The sequence below is a fragment of the Prionailurus bengalensis genome, chromosome A3 (genome assembly GCF_016509475.1).
Source record: "Prionailurus bengalensis isolate Pbe53 chromosome A3, Fcat_Pben_1.1_paternal_pri, whole genome shotgun sequence".
Classification (NCBI taxonomy): domain Eukaryota; kingdom Metazoa; phylum Chordata; class Mammalia; order Carnivora; family Felidae; genus Prionailurus; species Prionailurus bengalensis.
Window position 1 is genome coordinate 82,040,444 of NC_057354.1, and position 10,337 is coordinate 82,050,780.

General features: G+C 41.9%; 1 pseudogene; it reads right to left on the reverse strand.

Moving 5' to 3' along the window:
* Window positions 1–8,897: 8,897 nt before the first annotated feature.
* On the reverse strand, window positions 8,898–9,464 carry LOC122467081 (annotated as a pseudogene).
* Between the last annotated feature and the right edge of the window lie 873 nt (window positions 9,465–10,337).

Genomic DNA, 10,337 nt, shown 5'->3' on the forward strand with positions numbered 1-10,337 from the left:
ATGTTGTGGCCTATTCTCCTTCCCCCAAATATTCTTAAACAGGTTTCTTTTGCCTTTCTTCTCTTTGAATGTCATTGTGAATTTGTTGGACAGAAGACTCTGTGTTGGGTGTGAGTGACATTATCTTTCCTTAGGATTATTATTTTTTAAAAATTTTTAATGTTTATTTATTATTGAGAGACAGAGAGACAGAGCATGAGCAGGGGAGGGGCTGAGAGACAGGGAGACACAGAATCTGAAGCAAGCTCCAGGCTCTGAGCTGTCAGCACAGAGCCCAACGCGGGGCTCGAACTCACAAACTGCAAGATCATGACCTGAGCCAACGTCGGACGCTTAACCGACTGAGCCACCCAGGCAGCCCTTTCCTTAAGATTATTAACTATAACCTTAAATCAGGTGTTTCATTTTTTAAAACCACACTGTGGTGACTTTTATATGAATTGAATCCCTGTTGTTGAGTCTTCCTAAACTCCAGGAGTGGTCCCAATGACTTCCTGTGGCAGTGTAGTCCATGGGGTAATTAGGATAATGGGGTTGGAACATTTCATAATTTAATGAGTTTTTAGATTTCTTATTCCCAGAATTAAACAAGAACCTCTATGAATGTCAAATTCAGTAATTATCAAACTGAACAGAATTTGGCTCTATGTAACCAACTGGCACACTTTCTGTAGATAACAACATGATTTGATATTTATAAAGGGCCCATTTCCCACCCCCTCCCCCCCAGTTCAGACACCAGAAATTCATTAAATATAAAGACTTACATAATTCTGCGAAAAAACCCCTTACTTCTCTAGAGCTTTCCTAGCCTCTAAGTTAGATATTTAAAAAGAGATATTATTCTTTTGGTTTAGGCTTTCAGTTCTCCCTGAAATGGAGGGGCTAGTTACAGTCCAGTGTACAAACTGGCTCAGATTTAATGAAATTTAATGAGTAATAATAATAAGTGCAACGCTCCCTTGATGTTAGAGTGACAAGCAATTAAATTTTGAGGAGGTTGATGAGAGAAAGGTGTGGACCTAGTTTACAGTGGCCTCGGCCTAACAGCTTCCTCCTGGCATTAGGTATACACATTTGGGTTGATTTGGATTGGAAACATGAAAGCATAATTTTTTCCTTTAATTAAAAATTTATTTCCAATAGTTTTCTTGCCTGACACCCAAAGAAATATGGAGCTGGATAAGAGTAATAACTCATATTCATGTTCTAGGTGTTTCACATGAGTATCATTTAACTCTCACAAACAACCCTTTAAGTAGGTACAATTATTATTTCCTTCTTTAAGAGATGAAGAAATGGGGGCCTGGAAAGTTTACCCAAAATGCTGTAGGGTGATCTGTCTTGTAAACCCAAACAAACAGTATGACTGCAGAGTTAGATCCTGAGATCCCAAAGACAGGCCACACCACCTCCCAAACTCTGCTGCCTCTCCACGGAGGGGTAGGGAGATTTATAGTGCTTTTCATAGGAGGACTGCTAAGCACTTCTCTTGAATGTAATCCTTTGATGCAGCTTATAAACCAAGAACTGGCGGTCCATCAAATGGGAAAGTGACTTGCGTAAGACATTCCCTGTGCTCCTGGGAGATCTGGGCAGAAAGTAAAGAGGCTCTCACCTTCGCTCCTGGGAGTTCGCCAATGGCTAGTACCCTTCTCAGCTCCTCATCATGAAAGATAAATAGCGTTCTTCCCAGCTGGAGTGCACTCATCCAATATCTGCATTTCTCCCCAGGGACCAACATTCCTGGCAGAGAAAATGAAACCAGGATAATAACCATTGTAGAGATTATGAAATTGCTTCTTATCTGAATTCATACTCCAACCCATTTTTAGTGCTTTCATAAACCACCCCAGACTGATAGAATTATTTTCTTTATGACTCATAGATATATTTTGCTTCTCCATTTTTATCCATTTTACTTTCAAGGAGAAGATTAGATGATGAAGTAAGATTCACCCTGTAGAGCTCTGTGGGATTTTATTTAACCCCAACACATGGACTGTGGACTGAAAAAAAGAAATATGCTCATATTTTACAGTATTACATGTAAATACTTCCAAAAGTTTTACAAAAACATAACCTAATTATAAAATTTCATTTTTAAGTATCTTTATATATTTTAAGAGAGAGAGAGAGAAAACACATAAGCGGGGGAGGGGCAGAGACAGAGGGAGACAGAATCTGAAGCAGGATCCAGGCTCCAAGCTGTTATTGCTGAGCCAGACGTGGGCTCGAACCCACTGTGAGATCACGACCCGAACTGAAGTCAGATGCTTAACCAACTGAGCCACCCAGGCACCCCATAAAATTTCTTAATTTAACAAGCATTTATTGAATTCTTTCTAGGTATAAAGCACTGTATTAGGTGCTGAAGATATAAAAGTAAACAAAACATCATCCCTGCCCTAAAGACGCTTCTGTGACTGTTCATCTTGACTGGCCTGGTCAGTCCTGGTTTACACCTATTTCCCCAATAATTATAAATAGCACCCCCTTTCGCTCTAAAAAGTGTCCAAGTTTGGGTGATAGATTACATATACCCTATAATAATATTTCCCACTATTTCCCATGATGTTTTTGAAATACTTGTAATTTTTGTATATAAATAAAAACACAAACAGTGAAGGCCCCCAAAATGTACTGACACTCTGTCTTCATTTCGGAATCACTATTTCTGTCACCATGTGTCAGGTGAAGTAAGTTCATTGGGAAAGTGTGGCATTCGGTTTTACGTTATTTTTTAAAAATGCAAGTACTGTTCAATCTCCAGCAGGAGGACAGAAAACCAGTTAGAAAACTCAAGAAGAGAGAGAACACTGAGGTAAACGGAGGTAATACTATGTATCGTACACTCAACTCCAACTTTGGTAGGAACTGGAGGTGAATAGGATGCGAGGGCCCTTGGCAGCCAGGAATGTGTCAGGTGGAGCAGGCAAAGCCATGGTTGGAGGCATTTAGGGTCAAGAGCTTCTGATCTTAGCATTCAAGTTGGCATCTGCCTTTCCCTCCATTGGACACTTTGGTCTCTACCCCACTTCTAAAGGTACTAAACTCATTGTTTTTCAAAGCTACCTGCAATGTGCTTTTGTGAAAGGTCGGTGTCTGCAGAACATCTAATTACATATCATTTTGTGTACTTTTGTCTGAATATGTATATGTATGTATTTTGATATTGAAGACAAGCTATTTTTAGTTTCCTTTTGGGTATGTTTGGAGAAACTCTTAACTGTTGCTATGCTGCTATGGAAACGGTATCCATGTATACTGACATGTTTACAATTGTTTAAAACACTATAAACTTTCCAGGGCAAAGGCAAACAGCTTATTTCCATCAAAGTTTCTCCCTGCTTTCCTTTTTTTTATTAGTTTATTTATTACTCTCAGACCCATGTTGGACTCTGTTTCATCTGTGCCTGCATGAAAGGACTGTTTTTTTGCTGATGTGCATTATCATTTAATTGATTTCACATTCATAACTACAGTAGAGCTGAGAGCAGATGAAAAATTTCCCCTGAAATCAGAAATATTCCTTGGTCTTGTTAGGAACTGTGGGTTGACTATCTCCTAGGCTCCCAAATGAAAAAAATGGAACAATACCTATTGAGGGTTTGTGGATGATCTATCTAGAATTTGCCAGTGTAGGAGACTTTGATAGTGATTTAAATGTAACTATTGTAATTATTTGTGTATACCGGATGAATTTAAAGACTATTCAAATTGCATAGAAACATGCAAACCCAAAGCCAGGAGTTTTCTGGCTTATTCCAAGCATGGGGAAAAGTAGGTGGCTGAGAATGTTTACAACTTTTGGAAAGAGAATCTTAACAAAGCCCCATGAATTGAAGTGAGTAAGAACCACGTTTGCTCGAAGGTACCAGGAAAATGATTTGTTGTTTTCTAGGAGTCAGAAAATATTTGAAAGTGGAATCTGTAATTGTGAATCACACAGTGATAGGTCCTGACTCTGTAAAAGGGCACACATCCTGTTAGAGCACAATATGTTACAGGATGTTAAACCCAGAGTACTTTGCCTTTAAAAACTCCTCTTTACCAAAATTTGATACCTATTTTGGGTAAGTATACAGTAAAGGAAATTTTAGCTTTCACGAAGGAGACTACTTTCCTCTCTCTTTTACTAAAATCTCATTTTTGTCATCTTCCTAAAATGGTCATTTTAAGTCACCCATCCCCCCCCCCCAAAAAAAAAAACCCCACATAGAAGCCCTATCAGAAGGGAATGATTTGTGGAGAGCTGGTTGACTTGAGCCTCAGTTGCATGTGGAGATCAGAGAACCACAGAGCCAACAGTCTCCCCCACCTCCGCTCCCAGGCCCCTTTCCTACAGTCTTTATACACTTTCTGTGCTACAGTTCATCAGTGGATAGTCCATTCTAGGCTCTTCATAGAACAAGGTTTATGTGATTTTCTCCCCCTTTCCCTATGGGAAGGATTTTTCCCTGCCTCCTGGAGCTTAGCAGCAGCTAAAAAATGTGACCCTCAAGGTCACATTCAGATTAGAAGTCAGTAAAACCTGATGGGAAACTTGCAGTATAACAACTGTGGCTTGATAGTCTACCATGGGGAGGAGGAAAGAGAGAAAAAGGGTGTACAGGAGGTCCTAACTGGAAGTCAATCTGGCTTAGCAGCAGCTCAAGTCAAGAGGCTAAGAATTGTGGTATTAGTTCCCCTGGCTTGGCAGGGTGGGGAAGAGTGGGCGTCAAGTGGCCCTGGCAACTGGAAACCTTCGGGGCTACCCTCAGGATCAGGATGAAAAGGAGGAAGGTGGGCAGGAGCAGCGGAGTGGCTTTACACAGAGAGCTCCCCAGGCACCAACTAATTGTCTTACTCTGTTTAGATTCCTCTGAAGAAGTATATTTCCATTGCTGTTCTGTTGCCTCTGAGGGGATTTCCCAAATTAACCTTCTCTAAGCTTTCTTGAGGGACTGTTTTTGAGGGCTGGTGGGGAATTTCCCTCATCTGACCAAACTGTTGTCTGGAGAGGTTATTGCTGATCTTCATCTGGGGATTTTCTCACAGGCTTTTTGCTACTTCCTGTTTCCCAAGAGTCTCTGCTCTCTGGGAACTGAAGAGTTACCAAGAGACAGGGACAAACAGGCTTTAGGAAAAAGGGAAGGAGCGTGTATCTGATACAGTGGTGCTGTTCTCCCCTCCTCCAGCTCTTTGCCACAGTGACATTGGATTTAAAGATCCAGGCCCAGGGAACTTGCTGGGGGCTTCAGACTGATCACATTCAACATACCAGGAACACTGGGGTTGGACCGCATAATCACAAACTCCATTAATGACTGGTTAGAATACAATATTAGAATAGCTCTCCTGTATTTGGGATGGATAGAAACCCCCATGTTAAAAGAAACCATTAAAGAATCAATACACCTTTTACTTAATGATGATGCTCTACCATTTTCCAGTGCTTTCTGTGTATTATGTACCCTATTAGGGGCTTTACATACACTTCTCATTTGATCCTGGCAACAACCCAGAGAAGTAGACCTTATTAAGACTCATCTAGGGGCGCCTGGATGGCTCAGTTGGTTAAGCGTCTGACTTCGGCTCAGGTCAGGATCTCACAGTTCATGAGTTCAAGCCCTGTGTTGGGCTCTGTGCCAACATCTCAGAGCCTGGAGCCTGTTTCAGAGTTTGTGTCTCCCTCTGTCTCTGCCCCTCCCCTGCTCATGCTCTGTCTCTCAAAATTAAAATGAACATTAAAAAATTAAAAAAAAAACTCATTTAACAGATGAGCAAACCAAGGCTCTACGAGGTTAAGTAAGTTAGCCAAGTTTTCGGGCTGTTATTAAGAGATCTCCAGTTTTGTATGACTCCAAAGCCCGTGCTGTATTCTTGCAGCTATAAATTTGACCCAAATTTGGGATTTGTTTCATAGCCTTTTAGGTGCTATTACCAGGAAAGTAGTGGGAAGGACCCTAAGAAGAAGCAATTCCCCTAAAACGAGGGGTGCACATATTTTAGGGGGCAGTATTGATGGTTGTCAGCTTAGCTCTGTGCATCTGCCAGGCCCTCTTGCTGTATGTTCACCATTTTTTCATCATCTGGAAAGAGGTGCTGATCAGGGAGGTAGTAGGAATCAATATATAAAAGAAGCTCCACTCAAACCAATTAATTAGTTCTTTCTCTTAGAGAACCCTTCTCTCTAACCACTGCTTTCACGTTGCTACTTTCTAGTCTAGCTTTGTACATTTTATCAAGGTTCTTAGAAATAATTGCCCTGAAGATAGGTCCCAGAGTATCTCTGACCTTGCTGTAGCCCAGGGGAAATAATGTTCTAGAGTTGCCCTACCTTCTTGATTTTTGTTGCTCTGAAGCCAGAGCAGTGTCTATGCGTGCATGGGTACATGTGTGTGTGTGTGTGTGTGTGTGTGTGTGTCTTTTTGTGGTATGGGATTCTCAGAGGAATGGATAATTAGCCACAGTTAGCCACAGTTGACCTTTGCAAAGTTCCCCATGTACTTTCAGTTCCACCAGAGCAATTATTAGCACAGGTGAGGGTGTTGGGAGCAGTATGGGGACCGATGTGGCCGTTCCTAGGAGTTCCCAAGGACGGGAGATGCACCTGCTGCATTGACTCCCCTTACCCACTGCACACTTTGCTGCAGACCCTCCTCTCCTAGATCTTTCGAGGAGGATTCCTAATCATATCCTCTTCATCCAAATAGTGAACTCTCACAGTCCCCAACAGTTGAGGGTTTACTAGTTACTGAGCGATTTATCTACATTAAATGATTTGATCCTTACCCATGAAGTTAGGCAAAATGATTCCCATGTATTTTACCAGTGAGAAAACCATGGCCCTGGCTGGTTAATAAATGGCCCAAACCACCTAGCTAGTAAACTGAGGGGCTGGGATTCAAATACTGGACTGATTCCTAGTTGGGGCTTTATTAGGGGAGGAGGTAGTAAACCTTATTTATTTTGTAATCACTAGGCAAATATAGCATAGCCTTGAAACGTCAAACATACAGGCTATGTTATTACTGTAAGTAATAAGTAGTAGAAAGGGAACAAGATCCTAATCAGCATGATGCCAGTGCTGAAGAAGGAAGATGGCATGGCCCAGAGGCCCCTGGCCTGACAGGAAGTGGTATTTGGTAAAGGGGATGCTACCCCTCCCTTGAACTGAGGGATCCATAGCTTCCTTATCGTTATTGTTGCCAGAGCACCTTTTCAGGGGCTCTGCAATTTCAGGGGGCTAAGTAAGCAATGTCTGCTTACTTAGGTTTAGACCTTAATTCTATTTGCTTGAGAAAAAAAAAAAAAAACAGGTCTTCCCAAACCCAGTACTTTACAACTCTTCCTAATTAAGCAGCCAAGAATCCATCTTTCATTGTACATTCCCGGACACTGGTACATATTATAATTCAAATCCCCCTTTTCTTTCAAAGGCAAAGTGTCACTGTTCTTCCCACCATTCTCCTGCGAAATAGCGGAGGAAGACAGGCTCAGGGGGCCATCATGGCAGCTGGTGAGAGGGAAGTTCTGCTTCTCAAACCAGTGTGACACGTACCTCTCAGGTATCATGTGGGGTCAAGGCTGGAAGATGCGATGTGCAGGAACCTCAAGAAAAGCACAGCCGTGCATTGGTAGCAAGAAAGGCACATCCATCAGGAGCCTCTCAAACTCTCCTCTTGACCAGTCCTCTCTTATTTCCACATCTTAATCAATTCCAGGCCCTTGAACATTAATACAAAACGAAACAAAAGAAAAATACCACCCAAGTATTTTTTCTCTTCATATTGGATATAACCGCATGGCTGTTGCTTCATGGCCAGTGGGAAATGAGGCGATAGTACTGCTGGTGTATGAGAGGTTGGCAACAAACACAATTACCCCTCTTCAAACTGCACCATTCCACAGGCAGGATAGAGGATACTGCCAGTCTATTGCTACCTGTCTATCAAGAGCAATCTGGTACCTAGAGGGCTCTGGCTCGCTGTGACAAGAGAGATCCATAGTGTCAAAACAAGCTCTCATTGCATGAAATCTGGGCTCTGGAAAAATCTTGTGTTAGCCCTCCCCTAAAATTTAGCACCACTTTCTTCTGTTTCCAATTCTATGGATTAAAATGCATAATGGAGCAAAGCATCCAGTAGCAAATAACATATGATTCAAACTTGGTGCAATTCTTGATTTCATCATTTCTTAGTTTTGCTTAAAAGAGAAAACATTCCATTCTTTTCAATAGATTCCTGCTCCCATCTCTGGTGGCCCTGTAGGCGAAATTTCTCATTCCTCAGTGAATGAGAGGGGGAAATCCCTTTACATTTTTGATCATGGAAGTAATGTGGTTTATGTGCCTGTCCATATACTTGCTCCCTACATCCAACGAGTCTCTGGCTTAGTTGTTGTAATGGGGTTCACCAGGCTGGCTGGTCCTGGAACTTCTCCAGGTTACAGGTCACCATAGCCTGAGCACAGCAGCACTTTATGGATGGAGCTTCTGCTGCATGGAGCCCTACTTGCCTTACAGCAGCTGCGTTGTTCTGTCTTCCAAACCCTGCACCATGGGAGCCACTGTCTCCTAGATAAAACCCTGTGCTGTGCCTGCCTCTGCAGTGCACTGGTGGTCTCATGAGGGTGAGCCCACTCCTTTGTCGCCCCTTCACAGGTCATCAAAGTCACTGTGGGCCCTGGTGCTAGAGCTCTCCATCACCCTCAGTAGTGCAACTGGAGAGTTGCTAGCACAGCAATGATAGCAACACTATCCTCATAGTATTTTAGGATACCTGTAATTCTGAAACTTAGTAGTTATTGGTAGTTTGAAAAATTGCCATTCGTTAGAAAGTCTTCTCTTAATATAGTAAATATTATTCCAACATCTATTCTTTTTTTTTGTCTGTTTTTACTTTCATTTGCATTTATTTTATGCAGAATTTACTCCCAGGCCATACTTTTTGTTGCTTCAGTTTCTTCTGGAACATCTTTTTCTTCTGTGCAACTTCCTCTTCCAGTTTAGGAACAATCTGCTCTTTTTCAGTAAGGATCATCTCAATGTGGCAGGGAGAGCTCACGTATGGGTTAATCTCACCATGAGCCCCGTATGTTCTATGCCACATCTTGGGGGTTTTGTTCACCTGGATGTGCTCAATGACCAGAGAAGCTACACCTAAACCCTTAAGTTCAGCATTACTCTCTGCATTCTTAAGCATGTGCAGTAAAAATTCAGCACTCTTTTGGGCCACCGACCCTGTGTCCAGTGCCACTGTTTGGCCTGGGCACATCTACCAACCCACCATTGTAGCAATGGAATGGCACACACTGCTTCTGCAAAGTGACATCTTTCAGATACTTGGTGGCTTTTCAGATATGCATACCTTTGATGCTCTGGGCAGTTTCACGTGTGTTCTTAAAGTGAACACGAGGGTTTGAACCTCTTGATTTGCATGATTTTGTTGGGTTTCCGGGTCAAGTGAATAGCAAACCATTTTCAGAGATCACCTCAGGCTGCTTACGGGAAGAGCCAACATTTATTCTTATAAAATGAAACTACTTATGTAGTTAGTTCAGTTGAAATGATTCACATTAGTGAAAAGATAGAAGATAAAAATATTCCTTTTACTCAGAGATGATCTTTACCTATGATCATGGATGCAATATTCACTATTATCTTCTCTTTTTGAAGATGTTTTTAAAGCTCCTTACATTAAATCAGGCTTTTAAAAATGAGTTTCAGGAGTGCCTGGGTGGCTCAGTTGGTTAAGTGTCTGACTCTTGGACTTGGCTCAGGTCATGATCTCACAGTTTCGGAGTTCAAGCCCCATGTCAGGCTCTGTGCTGACAGCACGGAGCCTGCTTGGAATTCTCTCTCCTTCTCTCTTTGCCCCTACCCCACTTGTACTCTTTCTCTCTCTCTCTCTTAAAATAAATACATAAGCTTAAAACTTTTTTTTTAATCTTAAAAGAATAATAAAAATGAGTTTCAGAATATTGGCTGTGTCTTAGGTATCATGATATGGTTTAGACAACGACAAACGTTGGAATGTGGTAAAGACCGGAACAGCAAGGAATTCCTGCTGTTTCCATCCCTTCAAAGGAAAGGAAACCTTTAACACACACACACACACACACACACACACACGCATGCACACGTGTGTACACATACAGAGCTTTTTGGGTTTGAAGTTAGCCTTTGTTATTAAAACAAAACACCAATATTACAGTGAAAATTGGTTACCAGAGTTAGAGCTGACTTCAGAGATACTATTTCTCCCCTCCCCCCCATCTTCCCAACACCCACGGTGCCCTCACACCAACTCACTCCCCCTTCCCTTGTACTATTGGAAATAAGGCACATTGTA